Source organism: Protopterus annectens, chromosome 12.part0 (assembly GCF_019279795.1).
Source record: "Protopterus annectens isolate FY-2018-M chromosome 12.part0, PAN1.0, whole genome shotgun sequence".
Lineage (NCBI taxonomy): Eukaryota > Metazoa > Chordata > Ceratodontiformes > Protopteridae > Protopterus > Protopterus annectens.
The window spans coordinates 500,886,047-500,901,167 of NC_056746.1; positions in this window are offsets into that span (position 1 = coordinate 500,886,047).

Genomic DNA, 15,121 nt, shown 5'->3' on the forward strand with positions numbered 1-15,121 from the left:
GCAGCTGTTTCCACAGGATCATATTGTGTAGCATGGCACATACAATGAACATTTGTGTACATGTAGCTGGAGAGTACTGCAAGACTCCACCGGATATGTCAAGGCAGTGGAACCGTGACTTAAGCATCCCAAACACACGCTCTATAATTATTCTGGTTTGTGCATGTGCCTCATTATGGATTTCTTGTTCAGGTGTGTGTGCATTTCTGAGGGGTGTCATCAGCCACGACTCCAGTGCATAGCCAGCATCCCCCACTAGGTGGCCATATGGGATGTCCCCAATGGCAAATGACTCATACAGCTGTGTCATATGCCAGATGTGGGAGTCATGATAGCTTCCAGGGCTGCCAGCACACACATTTGTGATAATGCCCTGGACATCACACACGACCTGGCAGTTGATGGAGGGGAAGCCCTTGCAGTTTATGTAGACCCTACCTCGCTCACTGGGTGGTGCTTTGATGTGTATGTGCATGCAGTCTATAGCACCCACAGGGTATTCTGCTATTTGGTGGAAGAGATGCATATTGCTGGTCAATGCCTCATGAGTGTTGAGGAAATATATGTGCTCACTGGCATGTGCTGACATGGCATCCAGGAACTGGTGGAGTACCCTGGATGCTGATGCCTGTGAGATCCCCATTATATTCCCAGTTGGCCTTTGGAAGGTATCTGTGGCTAGTATTCTTAAGCCTACATATACCTTGGTGTCCACTGGGATGGGGTTCCCCCTGTTGGTTCTGTGTGTGAGGCGGGGCCGGCACAGCTCAACAATTTGCTGTAGAATATCCCTGTCCACCCTATAGAGCTCCACTATCTCCAGCTCATGTAGCCCCTAGTAGGTTACCCTGGGTCTGTACCCTCTTCTCCTCTTCCTCACTGTGGGATGGTCATCAGCATTTACATCCTCACCACCCTCAGCCTCTTGGACATATTGATGTATGAGAGCAACATCAGCCCCTAAAATGTTGTTAGTTTTGTCAGGTAAAATTTCCCCGTCTGTGTACATCGGTGGTGTAGAGTTTGTGGGAAAAAACAGACTGGAACGTTTTTGCACAGTTTATAGTAGTGTGCTGGGCTGCTGCCTGTGTAATTGGCTGATTCTGATGCATTTCACCTGCCAGCTATGCTAGTTCTCCTTGATTGCCTTCCTACTGCTGTTTTCCCTTCCCATTGCCTTCCCATTTAAGCCCCGAGGCACACCGCACATACCCAGTGCTCAGATGTGAACAGTGCTGCTATTCCCTGTTTTTTTTTTTTGTTTTGTTTGTTTAATACCTGGTGTGAGATGCGCACACCTGTTTAAGCAAGGAAAACAGTGCTCAACAATGTGAGACACATCCCCTTCCTTAGCTGTGCTTAGCTAATGGCAAACATGGGCCACAGAGTTTACAGCATGCATGACACATCCTCCTTATGAGGTCATCCACTTCTTCTACTTATACAATGGTGTTGCTGTACCTACACGGTTGGGTGCAAGCTAACACGGACAGGAAATCTGTGATTCAGTATCAGTCCCCTCATTTACATAAACCAGAATGCTAATTCATAGTTACCACACTGACACTAAGCCTTCCCCCTTAGCAACCACTATTGCCTGGTATTGTTGTCTTATGCATGCCATTGACTATTATGGAAAAATGCAGATTTGGGTATAAAAGCTGATCCCCCCCCTTTTTTTTTATTTTCGTGGTGATCCCATTTGCACACTGCTACCATATGCTTAAATGGCCGAGATCGGCCCAAAAAATAACATTTCACCTATTTTTCATGCTAATGGCCATATATTTGGCCACTGGCATGCCTACAACATTGAATACATGCTTTCTTTTGAGCTGTCATGCCTCCATTTTGTAATTTGCAGAAATGAATTCGGTTAGTAACCAAATACATTTCTGCAGGTCACACTATTCCTGCACAGATGCCTGCCTGCTTCCTGAATTGCTAATTCACCTCATTTGCATGATTTTCACCAGTAAATGAGATAATTAGCATATGGCAGTGGTGTCCATGCAGGAATAGTGTAGGAAAGCTTGTTCATGTCTCAGGAGCTCGATCCTGGATCTCTTATTGGCCATATTGCATGCAGCAGCTCTGGCACTATTCAGGCACTCCGCGCAGAGCTTGCTTAATCCTGGGGTCAGAATTGGTAAGGACATCTACTGCTGTTGGACAGCACCTGCATCTTCTTTGCCAGATTTCAAATTTGGCACAACAGTTTGTGATATTTTTTCTGTAACTAGTGGTACAAGGAGCAGATAAATCTCCATACACTACAAGCAATTACAATTAAATCTCTAAACATAGCTTCATACTGTGTGTTCTCAACATGATTGCCAAGATTCACCTCTACATTGAATTTCTTGTCATAAGCAGGTTATGATTGGAGACCCAATTATAATCCTCTATATATTAAGAGCAACATTATTAACAAGAAAAATAGCAAAAAGATGTAAAGAACAATATTTAAAAGCTAACAAGCACATTCCATTTGAAAGAGAGCTAATGCAAATCAAGAGATTTTAACAATTAAAGTATGCAGACAAAAAGGAAATTCATTCTTAATATTATACATCTTCAACTACCGTTCAAACAACCCCAGGATTCAGACAGAACACTAATGCAACTGTGCTGCGATAAGCAATACTGTCAGAATTGTTCAATGCAGCTTGTCTAGGATTACTTATGCATAAGTGTAACATACTGCAGACCTACCAGGGATAGTGCTACATAAATAAGTCACACCTCGTGAAATTGGCAATCACCATGCAAATATGTAGACCATGCTACAGTAAGTTACTTGACCCAGGCTTACTAGCATGTGGATGGAGTAATTGCCATGAAAGTGCAAAGAAGCTACTGTGCAACACAGGTACATCTAGGAGCCCATAGAAAAGCTGCACAAGAAAGTGCCAACTATGTTTATATTTTAAATCAACCTTTATATACAGTAGTGTGGCTCTTCCACAAAAATACACAGTATACTACTATGATAGCTCACAACTGCCTACAGTCCCATTGTACCTCTTTGAGCTGTTTGCAGGGTTCTCTAAAATGACATAGATGGGGCTGCAATTGGCCTGCCATGACATGTGCAGAATGTGCCACAAACTACCTAGCATGTGCATGGACAGATATGGGACCTGTATTACAATGTAGAGCTGACACTGTGTGGTGTTATATATGTGATTCAGAAACAGTCTGGTGAAATCACTTCATTAGCAAAAGTGTGGCATTATGAAGCTTGTACTGATTTGTTAAAAATCATCACCACCACTGTGGCACTGACCATTTATAGATAGGGGAAAAAACATATAGATCACTGAATCTCAAGGAGACTTGCAGAGTGTAATACACAAAAAACTAACTACATCAACTGTTGTAAAGGGTCACAATCTACCAGCAAGTAGGGATACATAATGGGTATCTTTATCATGTGAGGGAGTTGTTCAGCAGCAATTTGCATACACTTACACTGACAACATTGGGCATGGGGAAGATGAACAAGAGCAGAAATGGCATAGGTCCATCTGCCCACAGCCCACCAGCTGAATTGCATAATGACAGGGGTCTTTGGAGTATGGATATGTTGGATGTCAACACAGACAAGGAAGGGGTGTTGGAAGGAACACACACTGACACGGTGGTGCAGCTGATATACAAAGAAAAGGGAGTTAGGGAAGGAAGGCCACATCTCCTGCATTGGTCAGACTGTAGAGGTGTACATGTGGGACATATTCTTGTGTTGCCTAGGTCCATAGGCCGGTATGGACATATCACAGGCCATGTGTTATTTCACAACTTGTTTTCATGCTGTCACCACCAGTTTGTTATGATGCATGTTGCCTGAGAAGACTGCATAAGAGGCATGTCACTTCTCACAGTCACAGCTGCAACATGGATGATGGACAGTTAAAAGTGATGAGTGTCACGTTTGTGCCCAGATATTGACCATAGGTGTCTGTCCCTGTGTACTGGTATTACAATGGTAGTGGCTGCAGAAGTAAAGGCAGAGGTTTGATTACAGGCTCCATATTCCCATGGCAGGTGCATTTTTGAATTTTTGGGGTTTGATTACAAGCTCCATACTCCCAAGGCAGGTGCATTTTTAAATTTATGAATACTGACAAGGCTGACAAGACCTTCAAAGAGCATGTTTGGATGGATTTTGTGACAGATATAAATGGCCTTGGTGGGTACAACACAACATAATAGCACAGCAGGACTGCAGCAGGGTGATTGACATGGTGCATCTCACCTGTGTAAGAGTTTAGGCCATCATAAGGTAGAATGAGTACAGGTAGTGGAACCCATCACTGGCCATCCTCATGGACACTGAAGAGCTCTATGTATCCCTCTTTGGGGTTAGTGAAAGACACTGATATATTGAGGAGTTCTTGCTGGACTACTAGTGACAGCGCATGCCTCTGTTAGGAAAGCATCAGACTAGAATGGCCATATGCCATTAACACTGATTGGTGGCACACAACTGTTATGAGCTTAAAGAAGGTAAACATCTCCATATCTCTCCTGCAGGTATGCTAGGGCTATCATCACAGCACCCTGCTCCCCAAGGCACACCAGTGTCATTCTGTTTGTAATATAGTATTACTTCTAATGCTAGTGTAGCTGCGGTGTATTGGATAGCCACATAATGTTCATTTAAACATACAGGTGTTCATCTGTCTGCTTTACAAGTGCTACAGGTGTGTGGTCAGGCACAGCATGACAGGATATGCCACATATCAGTGCAGCAACAGGCAGCCTAACAGTGATGGTAGCCAACCCTTAGAACAGTCAGACAGCACAGTGCCATCATCAGCAATACGTATGTGAAGATTGGGTGAAGATGGGTGAAGGCTGCCAGCCTAGCCAGATAGAATTTTGGAGATAATTTTGTCATCTGTAAATATTAATGTAAACCACAGGCTGTTGTCTTAAATGGTTAAAATTGTGTTACATGTGGAACTGGAAAATAATGTAACAACAGTGCACTCTACTGACCAAGTAAAGCATGTTGTGACCCTTTGATGTTAAAACTCGGAGCCAGTAAGTCTAGAGTGAGGCATCCTGCCTATTGTTTTAAGGCCAGAGTTAATGGCCAGAATTTGCATGCATAAATGTCCTTTATTGCTTTGGTTTCTGCCCAGAGGTGAAGAATGTAAATGTAGTTTCTGTTAGCCTGGGAACCCAGGGAAGTGTAAAGAAAATGATGTAATGTGAACCAGGAATGTGATTTTAAAAACAGAGAGAATCAGAGAGTATTAAGCATTTTTGTCTTGACCATCCAACTCACCAGCACTGTCTTGCTCAGTATGTAAGTTTATCTTAGATTTGTGTTTTCTCTTAGAAATAGCTAGAAACTAGAAAGATTAGACTAAGTATTTTTCTGTGATGTCAGAACTGTAGTGCTGAATTACTTTATTTCTCTGTGATCTCTGAACTCTTGACTAGCACTGTGTAGTAAATAGTATTGTCTTGTGTTTTGACTATTTGTTATTAAACATTTTTAAACCCTTTCAACTGTGGCTGTTTTTGAAGAGATAATTTAAGCTCTTTAGAGTACTTGCATGCCTTTTACTGTGGTGGGGGTGCTGCGGTAGCGTTGTCCCCTCATAGCAAGACATTGTCCCATTTGATTCTCAGCTAGAGCGTCTTCTGTGTGGAGGCATATGTGAATGGGGCGTGCCTTTGTTGAAGGTTGTGCGTCAGGGCTGGTAACCCAGTACATAAAAATCCACTACCAATCATTAGCAGACTGGAGTTCCGCTGTGGCAACCCCTAACCAGGAAAAGCCAAAAGACACAAAGACAGAATACTTGCATGCCTTTGGTAAAATTGTACAAAGCCACTCCAATAGCTTTAGCCCTGGTCTATACTGCCAATCGGATAATAATATTGCACAATAATAATTTGACACCCTTTTAAGGGCCTTTGAGTAGCTGATAAATATTAGTGGGTGGTGGTAGCTGGTACTACCATATACTCTGGGAAAAAGAGGCACAGCTGGAAAACCTGTGCCAGCCTTTCCTAGGAGTGTCTGTGTGGTTGTATAAACTCTTCTCATAGTGTGTGTGTGTGTGTGTGTGTGTGTGTGTGTGTGTGTGTGTGTGTGTGTGTGTGTGTGTGCGTGTGTGCATGTGTGTGCGTGTGTGTGTGTGTGTGTGTGTGTGTGTGTGTGTGTGTCAGCTACCAGGGCAGGGGCTTGAAGCACTGGTTGGACAGAGAGGGTGCTGAAGGTCTTAGCTTGCCCACTAGGCTGAGGTCTGGACCCTATAGCTGTGCCAGTTGGGAGTCTTTTTGGGGACCTGAAGAGTGAGGGGGTGACCAGCCCCAGACTGACCGTGATCTCTGTGTGCTCTGAAGGGAAATTGCACTTTACTGTGTGTATTTGTTATCTTTTCCTCCTATATGAGATGCCCCTCACTGGTATTAGTGGTGGGGATTGAGGCTGTCTGAGTTTTAACATCAAAGGGTCACAACATGCTTTACTTGGTCAATAAAGTGCACTGTTGTTACATTATTTTCCAGTTCCACATGTAACACTATTTTTACCATTTAAGACAACAGCCTGTGGTTTACATTAATATTTACAGATGACAGAATTGTCTCCAAAATTCTATATTGCTAGGCTGGCAGCCTTCACCCATCTTCACCCAATCTTCACAGGTTACATAAGAGGGTACCCTACAATTCGCACCTACTGACTTGACTGTGTTGGCTGAGGACACAGATGCCAGTCTACTATCTATGGAAGTACAGGCAATCCATGGCAGCCGAGCACAATGTATACAGTCATCAGCTGCACAGGCAGACAGTGGCATTACCAAAAATATCTAGCTTTTTTATGATTGCAGCATTTTTTGGGTTTGAGATATTGCCTTTTCTCCAGTGTAGTGCAATGTTGGAGTAGGTATATATAATATTCAGGGACTCCCTGCCAGGGACTGTGGGGGCACAGAAAAAAAAATTATTTATTTTTGTGTCATGTGGCTTAGTTGTTTTTCAGCTTTCTGTGGGTTGATCTTGTGGTCTATTGATCTGATGACAGACCTGTTAGACCATTTGGTGATGTCGATGTCGCAGTGACAGTCTATGTTCAGGCCTCTTGAGTGTTTTTTTTCCTTTATCACTGATTCTTTAAAGGTAAAAAATTTCAGAGTGCCAGGTCACTCATTGCACAGAAAGCTAAGTAGAGATCCCCCTCAGATACAGAGTAGAGGAACAGTGTTCTTAATATATCAGAGTAGCAAAGGGTACCAGCACCTGAGATCTTTTTGGTAAGAAAATGTTGAGGTTTCTCAAGTTGGTTTAGGTGCTTAGTAAGGTACATGTCAAAGTGGGAATAGCATTTAATATTAGGCCTAAAAATGGAGGAATAAAGTGGGGCTACAAGTTATCTGGACCTTGAGGAGATACTATTAAAAATAAGTGGTTCAAGGCAGAAAGGTTTTCTAACCACCACAGAGACATTGTGGGAAATAGATAGTCTGTTGTCAGCATAGGTATCCAAGCCCCTGATGGCTGTGTCAGATTTAAGATGAACATTGTCTAAATGATAAGTGGAAATATTGTTACATTTACCAAAATAAATTATACTGCATTTCTTGTTATTGATGGTAACCTATGATTAACATGCAAGCATTAGTCTAGATCTTACTGAGAATTGAATATCAGAATGGGATTAGTGCCCTCACTTTGTAATTATCAGCAAACTTAGTTAGCCATAGTTCATTGATAGCAGATTTGTGAGCCAGAGAAGTAAATTCCAAAGTGGAGGAACTCAGGTGAGAGCCCTGTGGGTCCCCATTGGTGATGCTTTTCTATCTAGAGCAAACATCCAAACATCACTGACCTTAATAGTACAAGGTCTGTCAGATAGCCAGCTACCTATCCAGCAAACATGTATGGATTAATGTTGAGCTGGGAGAGTTTGTGACTAATCCCAGCATGAGGACAGTGTCAAATGCCTTGGTAAGCTCCAGGTAAGCAGTGTGGATTGTATATGCCATATCAATGGCATCAGTAACCCTAACAATGAACTCAGCCAGGTTGAGATGCAGAAACATGAGCAATGTCCTTGCGGTAAGAAAGGAAGGCACCAAAAAGATACGTTCACCACAGAATTGTTGACTACATTGAAGACGTACTTGTTTTTTTAATTCTAACTACTCTAATTTCATGGTTGGCCTTGCATTTCCTATTCGTAAGTTTGAGAGGCTTACTTAGTGTTCTTAAATCCCTTTTGTAATTATGAAGTGGACATCATTTAGAGATGGCCAAAATTTTCCTTTTTTCATATACACTTTGCTGGTGTGGTAGTTCCACCATATGGGTTTAGTTTTAAACTTGACAATATGCTGACATCATATAAGTACAACTGTTTCATAGGTTCATAGGTTCACAGGTTCATAGGTGTGTACTAGGCTAATGACCACAAAGGCCTTTTCAAGCCTAGCCATGCATCCCAAATCTCTAACAAGTTCTGATACCCTTGATAAGTATGGGCCTGGGAGATGAACCATTTACAGGTTACCTGTGTCTATTATTGACATAGGTGCCAAACCAGGGATGAATTTCTGGTTTCCCATCCAATTGTCAAAGTTGCACTTGAATTAGGTTAGGGAGGAACTCTGCTTCATATGGATGGGGAGCCTGTTCCATAGACGGGGTAGTCTCTGAGATATATACCTATCTCTCCAGCAGGTCCTATTCTTATCACAGGCAAGGTTTAAGTCTTTAGAATGGGTAATTCTGATGCTGTTTGTTTTGTGGGTATGCAGGAGGTCCATCAGAGTGGGGTCTGACAATGCTCTGTATGCCAGGCATAGATCTTTCCTCAAATCTTGTAGGAGACAGAATACAGGGATAAGGCCTTGAGGTGGCCTGCATAGGATATATTACTTATGCCCTGTATTCCTTTAGTGAGGAACCTCTGTGGATGTTCCAATTGTTGGATATACCTGTTTATGTACATACCAAAGGGGGCATTGTACTCAGTGATAGGTCTGATGAATGCCGAATACAGTGGAACAATAACTTCCTTGGACTTAGATGCCATGCCATACCTTTGTTTATAAGTTGACAAAATAGAATGATTTCCTCACCACTGTAGACATATGATGATCAAAGACTAGATTACCACATATGTGCATCCCTAAGTCCCTGACTACTGGATCAACTCTAAGGGGTGTGTTGTCAATATGATAGTTACCAGGGATAGATGATTTCCCAATGGATACTATTATGCATTTCTTGGCATTTAGTTTTAGTCCATGGCTCTGACACCAGCTGTTTGTGTCAGCCCCTCCTGTAGAACATTTGTGTTAGTGTGAGATTCAATGATAGCTTCTAATTTGCAATCACCTGCAAATTTAATCAGCCAGAGATCACTGACATTGGCCTTGACATCTGAAAAGTAAATGCCAAAAAGGAGCGGTCCAAGGACTGACCTCTGAGGGACTCCACTTGTGACTGGCCTCTTTGCAGAGGTGAACTCCCCAATTCTAACTTCCTGGGACCTGTCTGTGAGCCAGTTGGCTATCCACTGGGTGACATATGGGTTTTGTACCTAACCTTTTGAGTTTGTCAACAATGCCTGAGTGGGGTTTTGTGTCAAATGCCTTGGCCAGGTACAGGCTGGCAGTGTGAACAATTTTGCCTTCATCGATTGCTTTGGTAACCTTCTCAAAGAAGTCCACCAGGTTGAGTAGGCATGATCTGCCCTTGACGAATCCAAACTGGGTTGAGTCCAGTGTCTGGATGTTTACTATATCTCTATTGATCATATCCATGATAATTCCTTCCATGGCTTTACATATAAGACTAGTGAGACTTATGGGTCTGTAGTTTCTAGGGTCTATAGATGGCCCACCTTTATGCAGAGGTATGACTGTTGCCTTTCTCCATTCTTGAGGCACAAAGCATGTTTGGAGGCTACACTTAAATAGTAATCCCAGCAGTGCTGATAGATCATGTTTCATGCTATTTAGAAGGCATTCTGGGATATTGTCTGGGCCCATTGATGCAGTGTTCTTGGTCTTAGAGACAGCATTAAGGACCTGTTCCCTAGTGATAGTAGGGGGACTTATATTTGATGATATTTCCTGAGGGAAGGTTGAGGGGGAGAGAGGAGTAAAGCTGGAGCTGAATTTATTAGCCAGGAGGTTTGCTATATCTTCTGGCTCAGTATAGGCGGCTCCATTTACAATGAGCTCTGCACACAATTGTGCATTGTCTTTGAGGTTGCGGACATAGCTAAAGAATGCTTTGTGATTGTCCTTGGCCTGGGAGGCCAAGCTTACCTCAAATATGGCTTTGGCAGACTTCAATATATCTATCCAGCTGGGAGTGAAACACAGTAAGAAAAAGCAGCAACCTCATGTACACAGTTTACTTGTGAGCTATAAAATTTGTGATTATCAGTAAGATATGTAAGTTGTAAGTAACTGTTTTTGGATTAATTCTTGAATATAAAAGAGTTACTCTGGACAGGACTGAAGCAGACAACAATATGGTCAGTTTAATTGTGCAGAGGGGTAATAATCTGCATGGTACAACTGGGTAAAACATTTGTGGAGACAAGATTGAGAGGATTAATACCTCTGATGGGTAGGGAGACAATTTATTTAAGTGTATTGGCATTTACAAAGCCCAGAAATCTCTGAGCATATTTGATGTTGACAGTATATACTTATCTGTTTAAGTGAGGATAGTTGAAGTCAACCATAAGAATGGTTAAGGTAGTCTGCATGCTCTGAGGGGGTCACAGACAAGGTTCTGTAACTGGCTACAATATGATAATTAAGTTTACTGCGGTTGATTATGAATTCAGCCAGTTTCAGATTTGTATCATTCAGAATCTGATGAGATAAGAGTTGGGTTGCAGATGAAGGCAGTTACTCTCCTGCAGCTTCCAATAGATCTGGACGCATGACAGGCATTCTATCTTGGAATAGTGGGACTGCTCTTACTACACTGGAAACAGGTTTTTGTAAGTCCATAAACAGTGATATCTTTGAGTGTAAAGAAGGAATCAGACTCAGAGATGTTTAAGCTCCTAGCATTCAACAGTACTATCTTGATGTTATCCAAATTAAAATTTGCTATGTTGGGATGTCCATCAGGTAAATTCTGTATAAAAAAGGCATTATGGGGGTAGTAAATGCTTTAGCCAGCATGTAAAAACATGAAAGGTGAAGGCTATCCATGGCAAAGCAGGTAGATATCATAAGCCTGTGAGGCTATCCTAACCTCATACTTGGCCTTGTTGGACTTTATTAGACCTCTTAGTTTCTTGTTTATTTGGATCAGAGAGCTCTTTTCTCTGTAAGAGTTGGCCTTTCTGATTTTGGTCAAGGTTTTTTCTTTTGTTTTATACCCTGTTAAAGTAACCAGTGGTGTTTGGTTTTGGTATTAGATTTAGCTTACTTCTGGTAGGTATAGCAGCCTCAATGCAGTCATTTACATGTTTGTACAGGGTTTCTGTGAATAATTCTGCATAGGTAGCTGTGTTTTTAGGGTTAGGGATGGGCATCAATTTTGACAAACTATTGTTGTACAGGATGTGGTTTGCTTTAAAGTAGTCCTAACTGTTACAGGTTTAGTTGGGTTTTCTGGGTTAATTTTTATTTCAAAGGAAACAGATTGTGGTCAGACAATGAGGACATGACACATTATTATCTATTTATTGACATTTGTTGACCAGGAACGTCCACTAGACCTAACGACCTATTTTCAGTGAAAGCCCAGGGAGAAAAGCTCCATACAATCACAGATATTTTTACATAACATCAGCTTAACTTAAAAAGTCAAGAAAGTTTTTACATAATACAAATTGAAGTAGATATACAAGACAAATACATATTATAGATGTATATAATACAAGAAAATAAACCCAGTGTGTTAAATTTTTAGTAATTCTGTTCGTATATTCTCATAAGTAAGAATACTGTTTAATCAATTCTGTTTATTCAACCAAAGAAATAAAGAAAGTAAGAGAGACTGGATACGAAGACAGATAGTGTAAATTGCAACTAATTAAGTTAGTAAAAGTATTTGTAGTGGATGCAATGCTCTTCCATGTTGCTGAGTACTAGGTCCAGTATGTTTGACCCTCTGGTTGGAGTGTGCACTATCTGGTCCTGGGTGTTTGTCCTGATAAAGTCTAGGAAACGTTGTACTTGTGAATTAGAGGCAGTGTACATTTCCCAGTCTATACGGGCCCGGTTAGTTAAAGTCTTCCCTACATAGGGTATTTGGTTGGATGATAGGCACCCCTAGTAGGTCTAGGTAAGAGTTGTGAGCTTCATCATTCATAGAAGGTGACCTGTAGCTGGCCAGGACATGGTAAGGAACCTTGTCTATAGAGACTTGGACATGAATGAACTCCAGTGCATCATCTTGTTTAAACAAGCTGGAGTTGTATTTGTTGTTAAGATAGATTGAGGCACCTCCAACTTTAGCCTCTGTCTGTGCTGCTGTTCACCTAAATGTGTGGAAGACACTGTAGCCTTGCACTGTCAGAGTACTTTCTGTGGCTCTAAACCAAGACTTAGTAACAGCACAGATGTCCTTATTCTTAAAAGTGTGGAGGTCTTGTAGAGTGTTTAGGCTCCTAGCATGGAGCAGTAACACTTTAAGGTTTTTTTTTTCTAAGCTGGCAGTTTTGTCATTTTGGCATTGTCTAAAAAGGCTCTAAGTGGGTGAATATAGTTTTAGCCAATATCCAAAAGCCCAGGGGGAACAAGTGCAGACCATCCTTAACAAAGAAATGTGGTCTGTTAACTATGTCGTCTCATGCTGACAGATGTTGAATCTCCCTGGAATGACACCAGAAACTAAGCCAATTATTAAAATCAATCTTTTACTGTTCATATTGTGGCAACATACTTGGGGAAGGTAGAATGCTGCTCAGTGATAAGCAGGTACCTCTCTGTGACACATATTCAGAGAGATCCATAATTTCTCTTTTCATATAGTCTAGTGTAGTACATCTCAAGTCATGTACACCCACAAGGACTATGACTGAATCATATCGGTATCTGTGGTGCACTGACCTGAGTGTGTGAGCACGTGCAAGATATTGCAGAGCCTAGCTCCAGGTAAGCAACCAACTGTTAATGCTCTCCTTGTCTGGCCTGGTGAGAGGGGCATCTGTGTGTCATCATGCTATAGAATCCTGTATGACAAGAGTACTAGGTAAAGTGTTTGCTAGTCATATGGGCTTTGTTCTTGGATGATCTTTGGGTGTAGGTGTGTGTGCTGTGTTAGGTTTTGATTTTGGTGTATGCTTTAGTGATTGCTGAGGACAGGTGTTGCTGTTTGATGTCTTAGGAGGTCTTTGAGGTTTGAGAAGGTTTCTTTTAAGTGCCTTAGCATAAAAAGATCTTTAATGTGAAGTGTGAAAGATGTAGTGTGTGTGTTCTTGACAACCTTGTATGTAAGTCAGATTTTTGCCTCCAAGGAAGTCATGTATGTACATCTCTCACATACTGTGTTAGTTCTTTTAAGGATTAAAAGGTTGCCTGAGTACATGAGACAATTTTTACATTGTTTCAGGATTTCCATATCTACCAAACTGGTCACAGAGACATTAGGAAATTGCATATTTATGTTGTCAGGACCTGTGTTAGGGCTGGGCTATTATGGCTTAGGGGACTTGGTTTTACAGGAGTCGCCTGAGTGGCATCTAAGGTTAAGGCTAGATGCTAGATAGTGCTATGATCTGTTATTAGTGCTGTCCAACATGCTAACTAGCTTCCCTAAGCTTCTCTCCATGCAAAGTCTTTCTGTGTTACAGTTTAAAGTCCTAACTTCTAGCTTTATAGGTAAAGCTTACAAACAATGCATGTGCGACTGTATAGAGCACTGCTAACTGCCACTGCGAGGTGAGCAGCACCACAGAAATTTACCTAATTTATAGCAAACAGAAAAAAGCTGAAAACTAACTCTAGTGCTCTCTGGCCAATAAATGACTACACTCCTTGGAGTCTTTCCCAAGTCAGATACCAGATATATACCTTCTGTCACAAGCTGGATGATCCTGGAATTTCTTAATATAAAAGCACAGCAAAAGTAGCTCTCTAGTGCAGATTAACACCAAACAACTTAGTCCCTAAAATCTCTCTGGCTGATGAAATAATCTCATTTTAAGTCTACCTGTATGTTTCCTAACTCAGACAGATCAGCCTACCTTTCTACTGCCACTAAAACTGCATTTCCAGTCTTCTTAAGGTAAAACATCCTTTGTTTAGCCAAAATTAAAATGGTCTTTGCTGGCATACAGGCTATGAGGACATTTATGACCACTCTAACCACCCCAGCTGGAGGGACAAGTAAACCATGTCCCCACAGGATTCACAATTCCTTCTCCAGGTGGGTGCATGCTTCACCTCTTGTACATCGATTGTTGAGAGTACCACATATATATGGCTTGGTGAACCTAATGCTCACCCCAGGTCACCAAAGGAACTAGTGCATTCTACTGCTGATTTGCCCCATCTCCCCTCAGGATGGGACCATCCATCTTCCCCTGACAGCTGTGTCATTCATTCGCACTAGCAACTAACTGATCCCATGTTACCTGTGCCACAGTCAGGGCTTTATCTCTTTGCACCACTGGTACTGAAGAGCAGTAGTTCTTAAGACTGATAGCAAAGCTCTGAATCTTTGAACTGCAGTATGTATTCAGATAATGTATCACTCAGAACCACATACTTAGAAACACTTATTTTTATGCCATTAATATCTGTTTATTATTGGAGGAAATATAATTGCCAATCTGAGCCTAGTATCCATCACTACAAGCATATATATTGTACTTAACATTCTCAGAGTTCCACTGCTGAAAGCTTAATAGCTTGATAGATGGAGAATCATAACCTCTACATGCTTTTGTAAAACTTGAATTTCATCTTATTCGCTATTGTTTTTATTTTTACTCTAATTAGTAGCAAATTATTCCATGAAATATTTGTATCATCCATCTTTCCATCAATGTTTAGTGTCATTCCATCCTATTCAGGGTCAAGCAGGAGATGAGCCTATCATTGCAAGCTACAGGCATAAGGAAGAGAAGTAGTTCAGGCAGGAAATGTGTGCCTCACAAGATGCATGCATA